Genomic DNA, 10,290 nt, shown 5'->3' with positions numbered 1-10,290 from the left:
TTGACACTGTCGCTTGGTGTCTGGGTCCTTATATTTGTGTGTCTGACACTGCTTACCAGTCCACATGACTCGCTATTCTAGTTTATCTGACTCTGCATGGTGCTGTGTCTGACTCTGCATCCACGTGTCAATAACACGGTATCTCAGTATATCTGGCACTAGACCTGTGTTTGTCTGAGTCTGCTGCTCAGTCTGTCTGACACTGTATCCCATTGTGGCTGAATACATGTACAGGTGGATCTGCCTCTATGCTCCAGTGTGCCTCACTCTGTATTTGAGTGCCTCTGACTCTGCATCCCTGTGTGTATGACTCTGTATCTCTGTAGTTACGGCTCTGCATCTCTGTGTATGACTTTATGCACTCTGTTTATAATTGTATTCTTGTTTTTCTGTCTCTATTTCTCTGAATTTCTGATTCTGTGGACTGGTGTTTCTGACTCTGCACCTCTGACTGAATCCATGATTGATTCTGCATTCCAGTGTGCCTGACTCGATCCCCTTCATATCTAATTCTTTATATTAGTATGTTTTACACTGTTTCCCTGTCTATGTGGCTCAGCATCCCAATCTATCTGACTCTGTAATGTGGTTTGTCTAACTGTGTATTCTTGTGTCAATCGCACAGTATCTCAGTATGTCTGACTCTTTATCCCTGTGGCTTGGATTCTACATTCCTGAATATCTCACGCTCTATCCCAGGGTTATCCACATACGACACACGGGTCAAAATTGGACCTGGCGAAGGTTTCCATCCAGTACATGGCACTAAACAGTTCCTGGGCCTGTTCCTTGTCCTCACTGGGAGTGGAGATGAAACATTTCCTGTTGACTTCTTCTTCCAGAGCGGACTTTTCAGAACCTCACGCTATCAGTTTCACAGAAGTCAGAACCCGCTGGAAGACCTCGAGTCTGTTGGGAAACGACTGTTCCTAATATCAGCAGCTGACACCAATAAAACTGACAGCTCGATGTTTTTATAACCACCCACTGAGAATTCCACTCTCTGCAACTGAGAGGGAGAAGAGAGACAGAGAGGGTGAACAGAGAGAAGGTGAGAGCGGGAACAGAGATAGGTGGAGAGAGGAGGACAGAGAGAAAGAGGGGAAGAGAGAGAGGAGGGCACAGAGAGAGATCAGAGAGACAGAGGAAGGTCAGAGAGAGAAAGATGATGGACAGAGAGAGGGCAGAGAGACAGGGAGAGAGAGAGAGAGAGAGAGAAAGGGGAACAAAGAAAGAGAGAGAGAGCAAAAAGGTGAGAGAAGGGTGAGGGAGAGAGTGAAAGGGGGAACAGTGATACAGGGGAACCGAGGGGTAGAGGGAGTGGAGAACATTGAGTGGCGAGTGGGCAACACTGAGCAAGCAACACTAAGTGGGGAGTCAGAAACGTGGAGTGGGGAACACTGACCGGCAGCAGGGAGCATTGGAGACACAGGAGTGAAGAGAGAGAGAGTTGGAAAAGATACAGAAAGAGGGCGGGTGGAGAGGGACAGACAGATGGGGAGAAGGAGACAGAGAAAGGGGAAGAGGGAGACAGAGAGAGAGAGAGGTGGGAGGGGAGAGAGATTCAAAGAGTCATTTATGTACGACACAGAAGGAGGCCCCCTTCTGTCCATAGAGCACATGCAGGCTCTCTAGAGAGCTCTGCTGTCAGTCACACTCCCTGGCTCGATCCCCGTAGCCCTGCAAGTCTATCTGATTCAGGTAGCCATCCAACCTACTCTTGGTGTCAATGATTGTCTCCACTTCCGCCACCCTTGTGGGTAGCAGGTTCCAGGCCATTACCACCCGCTGTGTAAAAAAGTGATTCCTCATATTCCCCCTGCATCTTTTTCAGAAAGCTTTCAATCTGTGTCCCCTAGTCCTTGAGGAGATGGGAGGGGGGGGGGATTGGGGGTGGGGGGGGGGTGTGGTTGCGGGGGAGGAGAGAGAACGAGGCACATACACACACAGTGCAGTGAGAGGGGTGGTGGGGGGAGTGAAATCAAGGTTTCTCCTGAAAGATGGACATTTATCCAGAATACTCTGCATTGCTTCGTTCGGTGCATGGACAGCAATTAACTACTTATGTAAGCAAAAATAATGCCAAGTATATCAGTGAATCAGTTTTCTATATAGTGTGGAGAAAGGAAGTCAATAAATTATTCTTCTCATTTAAAGCTTCTTCACAAACATGCATATTTGTTTTTGTTTTTATTAGCAAGATAAATTTTTAATGCATTTATCTTTAAAAATTTGCTCACTGCACCTGATTCTGTATACCCGTGAGCCTGAAACAGTCTATCAGTGCCTTTGTCTCTGTATTTAAATGAGTTTGACTCTCTATTCGAGCACCTCAGACTGTGTCGTATTATTTCTTGTCTTTGTATCAATACAACTCTGTATCTCAGTGTTTTTTAAAAATCTTTCATGGGATGTGGGCATCATTAGCAAGGCCAGCATTTGCTTCCCATCCATAACAAGGGAGTGGCTTGTTTGGCCTTATCAAAGGGGAGTTAAGAGTCAGCCACATTGCTGTAGGCCTGGAGTCACATGTAGCACAGACCAGGTAAGGACATCAGGTTTCCTTCCCTAAAGGAGATCAGTGACCCAGATGGGGTTTTGCAACAACTGATGATAATTTCATGACATCATTTAAGATTTAATTAATTAATTCAATTTTTGTTCCACCCGCTGCCATAGTTGGATTTGAACCCGCCTCCCCACAGCATTAGCCTAGGCCACCAAAGCACAGACTTAGTGACATTTCCATGACACCACCGTCTCCCCCGACTCTGTATTGCTGTGTATCAGACTCTGTATCTCTCTGGCTCTGTATCTCTATGCGTCTCAACCTGTATCTCTATGACGCTGTACCAATGTGCGTTTGATCCTATATCTCTGTGACCCTGTATCTCTGTGCATCTTTGCCGGTATCTCTGTGACTCTGTCCCTCTTTGTGTGTTTGACCCTGTAACTCTGTGACCCCGTATCGCTGTGCGTTTCAGCCGGTATCTCTGTAATTTTGTACCTCTGTGTGCGTTTGACCCTGTATCTCTGTGCATTTCAGCTGGTATCTCTGTAACTCTGTACATCTGTGTGTATTTGATTCTGTATCTCTATGACTGTAGTTCTGTGACTGTATCTCTGTGCGTCTGACTCTGTGTCTCTGTGTCTCACCCTGTAATGCTATGTGTACGACTCTGTACCTCTCTGTTTATAATTATGTATCTCTATGTGTCTGACTCTGAATCTCTCAGGTATAACCCTGTATCAGTGTGTATCTGATTCTGTATCTCTATAGCTCTTTATCTCTGTGTGTATAACCCTGTTTCGCTCTGCATATGACCCTGTACCTCTATGTTTTTTTATTCATTCATGGGATGTGGGCGTCACTGGCTATGCCAGCATTTATTGCCCATCCTGATTGCCCTTGAGAAGGTGGTGGTGTGCTGCCTTCTTGAACCGCTGCAGTCCATATATGTGTCTGACCCTCTATCTCTGTGATTCTGCATTTGTATGGCTCTGAGTCTCCGTGATCATTTAATCTCCGTGTCTGTGACGCTGTATTCCAGTGTGCCTGATTCTGTATCTAAGTGTCTCTGACTCTGTAAATCCACTCTTTCTGAACTTCTATCTTTGCATGTTCGGCTCAATATTCCTGTGTGTCTGACTCTATTTTGAGTGGCTCTGTTTCCCTGTGCCTCTGACTCTGAGACACTGTATTTATGACTCCATATTCCCGTGTCTGTTATATATTCTTGTGCATCTGACCCTGTGTCCCATCTTTTTTCTCTCTGTCTGTACCCTTGTGTGAGCCTGATCCTGGTTCTCTATGTGTTGTGTTCTGCATCCACGTGTCGTATTCTGTGTTCGAGTGTGTCTGTCTCTGCCCCTTCATGTCTGACTTTTTATATTTGTGTGTCTGACACTGCATACCTTTCCACGTGACTCGGTATCCCAGTATAGCTGACTATGAATCGTCGTGTGTCTGATTGTGTGTCAATGTGTCAATGAAACTGTATCTCGGTGTGTCTGACTTATTCAGTGCTATGTGTCTGAGGTTTTCACCCTATGAGTCTGGGTGTGTATCCCAGTGTGTCTGACACTGTATCCCTGCATGAATTAAGTGTACTGGTGCATCTGTCTCTCTGTTACAGTCTGTCTGACGCTTGATGCCTATGGGTCCCATTCTGTTTTCGATCTGACTAATGCTGTATTGCTTTGTGCCTGACTCCTGTAAACCTTAGATGAATCTTTATCTCTGTGCATGAATCTATCTCTCTCTCTCTGTGCTTTTGACCTTGTACCCTCAGTGTCTGATTGTATTCTTGTGTATGTCTATCTAATTAGACCTGAGCTTCTCTGGATTGAATTCCATTTGCCACGTTTCAGCCCATTCAACTAAACCATTGATATCAGCCCATTCAACTAAACCATTGATATCATTCTGGAGTCTACAGCCATCCTCTTCACTATCAACTACACGACTAATTTTTGCTGCATCTGCAGATTTCCCAATTATGCTTCCCAAGTTTAAGTCCAAATCATTAATATATACCACAAATAGAAAGGGAGCCAACACTGAGCCCCGTTGAACACAACTGGAAACAACATTCCATTCACAAAAACATCCGTCCACTACTACCCTTTGTTTTGTCACTGAGTCAATTTTGGATCCAACAGGCCACATTCCCCTTGTATCTCATGGCCTTTCATTTTACTAACCAGTCTGCCATGTGGCACCTTATCAAATGCCTGACTGAAATCTACTGAACTACCTTCATTAATCCTCCTTGTTACTTCCTCAAAGAATTCAATTAAGGAAGTAAGACATGACCTTCCCCTAACAAATCCATGCCGACTGTTCTTGATCAGTCCGTGCATTTCTCAGTGACAGTTTATCCTGTCCCTCAGAATTGATTCCAATCATTTACCCACCACCGAGGTTTGACTGATTGGCCTATAATTATTTGGCCTGTCACTTGCACCCTTTTTCAACAATGGTACAATGTTCACAGACCTCCACTCCTCTGGCACCTCGCCCGTATCTAGTGAGGATTTGAAGATGATCCTCAGTGCATCCGCAATTTCCTCCCTGGCTTCCTTAAACAAGCAGTGATGTAATCCGTCTGGCCCTGGTAATTTATCTCCTTTCACGGATGCCAGACCCTCTAGTACTTCCTCTCTCATTATGCTCATTGCATCAAATATTTCACACTCCTCTTTTACTGCAATGTCTGCATCATCCCTCTGACTTGTGAAGACACGAGTCAGAAAACCCATTACAAACCCTGCCCATATCATCTGCATCTACATGTAACTTCCCTTGTACATCTCTAATAGGCCCTATTGTTTCCTTAGTTATCCTCTTGCTCTTAAGATGATAATACATCTTTAGGTTTTCCTTGATTTTACCTGCCAATAGTTTTTCATGTCCTCGCTTTGCTTTTCTAGTTTCCTTTTTTACTTCACCCCTGCACTTTCTATACTCCTCTACACTTTCTAAAGTATTAAGTTTTTCTGCGATCGTCAAAGAAAGTATTTTAGTGCTTCAACTTACCGTATAAGCCTGTTGATAACCAGGCGGCTCGAGGTTTGGCCGTACCACCCTTTATCTTTGTGGGACATGCTTGCACTGTGCCTGTAGAATCTCACTTTTGAATGCCTCCAACTGGCTTGCCATTGATTTTCCCTTTAGTAGCTGTATCCAGTCCAGTTTTGCCAGATCGACTCCCAGTTTGATAAAATTTGCCTTCCCCCATTTAGAACGTTTCATTCCTGTCTTATCTTTGTCCTTTTCCATGATTATGCTAAAACTAACTGTGTTATCATCGCTAACTCCAAAATGATCACCTGCTGACACTTCAGCTACTTGCTCAGCTTCATTACCGAAGACTAAATCTAGAATTGTGCCCGCTTCCATTTGGGCTTGTTATGTGCTAGCTAAAAAAGTTCCTTTGAATGCAGTTCAAGAATTTTGTGCCCTCTGTGCCCTTCACACTGTTTATAGCCCAGTTGATATTCGGATAACTGAAATCCCCAACTATTATTGCTGTATGGTTTTGCACTCAAACATTTGCCTATATATTTGCTCCTCTATCTTACTCTCACTATTTGGGCGTCTACAGCACACTCCCAGTACTGTGGCTGCCCCTTTTATTTCTGATTTCCACGCATTTGACCTCATTTGATGATTCATTTGGCATATCATCCCTCCTCACAGCTGTTATTGATTCTTTAACCAATAATGTTACACCATCTCCTTTTTTTATTCTTTTCTCTATCCCGCCTGAAAGCTCTATATCCATGGATGTTGAGCTGCCATTCTTGCCCCCACTTTAAGCCAAGTTCCCGTTATAGCAATTATATTGTGTTGTCCTATGCCACCGGCTCACGAGATGACGACCCTTGAAGTCCTGTTTGCTAATCTCTTTATGAACTCCCTGTACTCAGCTTGCAGGACCTCATCTCTCTTTCTTCCTATATCATTGGTACCAATATGGACCACAACCTCTGTCTGTGCACCCTCGCCCTCCAGAATGCCTTGTAGCTGCTCAGTGATTTCCATGACCCTTGCACCAGGGAGGAAACATACCATCCTGGAAACACATCTGTGACCACAGAAACACCTATCTGTTCCACTAACTATAGAATCCTTTACCACTATTGCTTTTCCAGCAGAGAGCATATAGCGTAGATGCACCAGTATGGTGCCAGGGAACAGAACCGTACATGTGATGAAAAACAGGACATTGCATCGATATTCTCTGGAGAAGATAAAACTAAGAGAAAATTTAAGACAGGGTTTAAATCAGCTACTACATAATTTAAATCCAAATGAGCCTTTGGTGTTCCCATTAAAGAAAGAATCTGTACTTGTTTATCATGGCCAGTAAATTACATTTTGATGCAGTCACTGGTGTTTTGCGAATAAACCTGACTTATTTAATACACTGAGTCTAACAGCCCATTGGGAAAATCAGATTAGAATAAGTTTAGTGTTGTGCTCGTCAAATGCATCTCATTTATCATCTCAAATTGTTCCCAGCACTAGAACCCAACAGTAGCTCACCCTGGTTTTACAATACCCAGAATACTCTCTTTGGGTGGCTCAAGATTTATAATTGTGTGTTTTTCATAGTTGAAAGGGCGCAGCATGAAAATTTAGTGTTGAACTAAATCTAGTGATGACACTGATCCTGGTTATTTATCATGAGGTGCAAATGAGTTTCAGCCTATTTTGTTAACCAAACTTTTCAGTACTTTTTCCAAAATTCATTTTAGCATGATTCTTTATGCTGACGACAGACATTTTAATGAAAGGCATAAACGATTTGCCAGGGTTTGTGACCACTTCAATTGGTCTCTCTCTATGTGCACAGCAGCTTGGTGAGTTGCTCATTGTTGATCTGAAGTTTGAATTGCACTTGAATTGTTTATGATGTTTCCCCCCCCCCCCAGATCTTCAAATCTGAGAGTTTCTTTACAGTATCAAAATTTCAATGTACATTTATATTTATTTTGTGGTCTATAATTTGATGTTTTTCCCATTTCTCCCGAAGATGTTTGACATGCTGGGTTGTTTCTCCATGTGTTCCAGCAGCCCTCTGTACTTTGGTGGCATGCCCGTTGTTTAAGTGTGAAGCTAGATGACGAGTGTTATTAAGCCATTTCATCATGGAGAACACCATGACCAAACCCAATCAATATGAACCACCAATAAATTGAATAAAGAATTCAGGAAGCACTTCTTTACCCACAGACCGGTTAGGATGTGGAACATGTGTGACCATATAGAGTAGTCGAGGTGAATAGCATGGATAACATCAGTGGAAGGGAAATTATTGGAAAAAGTTCTGAGAGACAGGATTAATCTCCACTTGGAGAGGTAGGGATTGATCAGGGATAGTCAGCATGGCTTTGTCAGGGGGAGATCGTGTCTAACTAACTTGATTGAATTTTTCGAGGAGGTGACTAGAGGTGTGGATGAGGATAGTGCAGTTGATGTGGTCTATATGGACTTCAGTAAGGCTTTTGATTAGGTCCCGCATGGGAGATTGGTTAAGAAAGTAAATGTCCATGGGCTTAGTAGTTGGCAGGAAAAAAGACAGAGGTGCAAGGGGAGAGCCAACTGTGTAACAGCCCCGACAAACAAATTTCTCTGCAGCACCTGTGGAAGAGCCTGTCACTCTCGAATTGGCCTTTATAGCCACTCCAGGCGCTGCTTCACAAACCACTGATCACCTCCAGGCGCTTATCCATTGTCTCTCGAGATAAGGAGGCCAAAGAAGATAGGTAGGAGGTAGGGAAATATAGGGACAGATGGGGATGAGGTAGGAATATTGGGATTATTGTAGGATTAGTATAAATGGGTGGTTGATGGTCGGCACAGACTCGGTGGGCCGAAGGGCCTGTTTCAGTGTTGTATCTCTAAACTAAAACTAAATATTGTGCACAATTTCGGCGAAATGAAGTGAGGGAGATTATTCTGCCTAGTTGGTTAGTCAGTGGTAAAAATGATCAACTTAACATGGTCACAAAGGGAATGAGCAGAGAGGTTAGCAGAAACGTCTTTATGCAAAGGTTGTTGGAGCATGGAATTGTTTGCTTTAGAGAAAAGATTAAGGGGAAAACAGATGTGTATTTGAAGAAAGGAATTTAAGTATTTGTGGAAGGAGGAGGAGAGAGCTGCAATCCAAAAACCCAGCACAGTTAGACTGCATTAAATGACCAAATCCCACACAAAATATATCAATGCTTTTACAGTGTTACCGATGTGGCATAATTTTCATTCATTCTAAGATGCCCTCTATTAAACCAAACATATTTAATAATTTGTTAACAAGAATATGCCAGAGCTGCAATAGCCACCCTTGCCTCACCGGTTGCCATTTGCCCATAACCTGCTTTCAATATATAATCACCTCTCTGTGCAGTGCCAGATTTCCCACTCCATAGTTGGCAGAGATTACAAGACTTCACAGTTCCAGTTTTTAATAAATTATACGAAATTACGCTTTATAGCTTTAAAACATAGGATTTTTTCGGATAAATGTCGGTTTTATAATGATGAGGCGATGGCCAAAGTTTTGTTTTTTGTTTAAAAATTCATCACTGGGACACGGAGTTTAATCATAATGATCTACAAAATGTGAAATTAGAAATGGAATGCTCCTGACACGTCATATACTTCAGTGTAGAAGAGAGAATGAGAATTCTAATACTTAACGTTTTTGCAGAAATTTGCATATTTATCCTAACAGTTTGTAATGGGATCGTCCGTGGCACCTGTCCCTACTTTAATACATCAAAAAAACCCTGACAATTCAGTTTGCTGCACTTGAATGAAGTTCAAATAATGGAATTCTCATCGTGCATTTTTACCAAGCCCACACAGTGCAACAGGTGCATGGTCTATCCTGTATATCCTGTGCTGTGAATCCAAGTATTATCCTCAGTTGTGGAGATCCTGTTGTAAGAAAGCTGAGTTTTGGTATCCTGAAAGAGAACAGCTGAAACATCAGACACATCCTACATTCCCTCCTTTAACTCCTGAGTAAGGAATTGTCTGGGATTGGTGGGGGGCGGTTGGGTTGGGTGGTTACCTCCCAGTGTAGGTGGAGGGATGAATAATGTTTGACTCAGTGCACGGTCTCTGTTGCATTTAACTCAATTCGGATCAAAAAGAATGAAACTTATTCACCATTGATTAAGTTATCCCCAAGATTCTGAGTGAGAGAATGTCTCACAAATGAGAAGGAATAATCCAAACCCTATATCATGCACTAAACAAATTAAGTGGTCACAACTCAGAGCTGAAAGTTAAAGCTGGGCACACAGGAGCTTAATAAGCATTAACAAATATAAAAAGATTTTTTGAGCAATTGAGAAGCAAAACACTAATGGGTAGAGTTACTTCGCAGTAGCGAAGGTTGTCCTGGCAATTAACTAATCACTATAAATCAGCATCAAAGGATGCTGAGCTTTCAGCACAACACTAACCAGACCCTACTATTATAAATTGGCGATACGTTATTTATTCATTCACGGGATATGGGCATGGCTGTAAACCCCAGCTTTTGTTGTCCATTTAAATTGTCCATGAGAAGGTGGTGGTAAGCAACCTTTTTGAACAACTGCTGTCCATTTGCGAAGGTATGTTCACAGTGCTGTTAGGAAGGGAACTCCAGGATTTTAACCCAGTGACAGTGAATGAAAGGGATGTGGTTTGGAAGGAAAGTTAGAAGTGTTGTAGCATGAATGGTTAAGGAATTAAGAACAGCTGTGAGGAGAGATAATATGCTAAACGAA

The sequence above is a fragment of the Heterodontus francisci genome, unplaced genomic scaffold (assembly GCF_036365525.1).
Source record: "Heterodontus francisci isolate sHetFra1 unplaced genomic scaffold, sHetFra1.hap1 HAP1_SCAFFOLD_447, whole genome shotgun sequence".
NCBI classification, from domain to species: Eukaryota; Metazoa; Chordata; class Chondrichthyes; order Heterodontiformes; family Heterodontidae; genus Heterodontus; species Heterodontus francisci.
Note: the sequence above shows the minus strand (reverse complement) of the source record.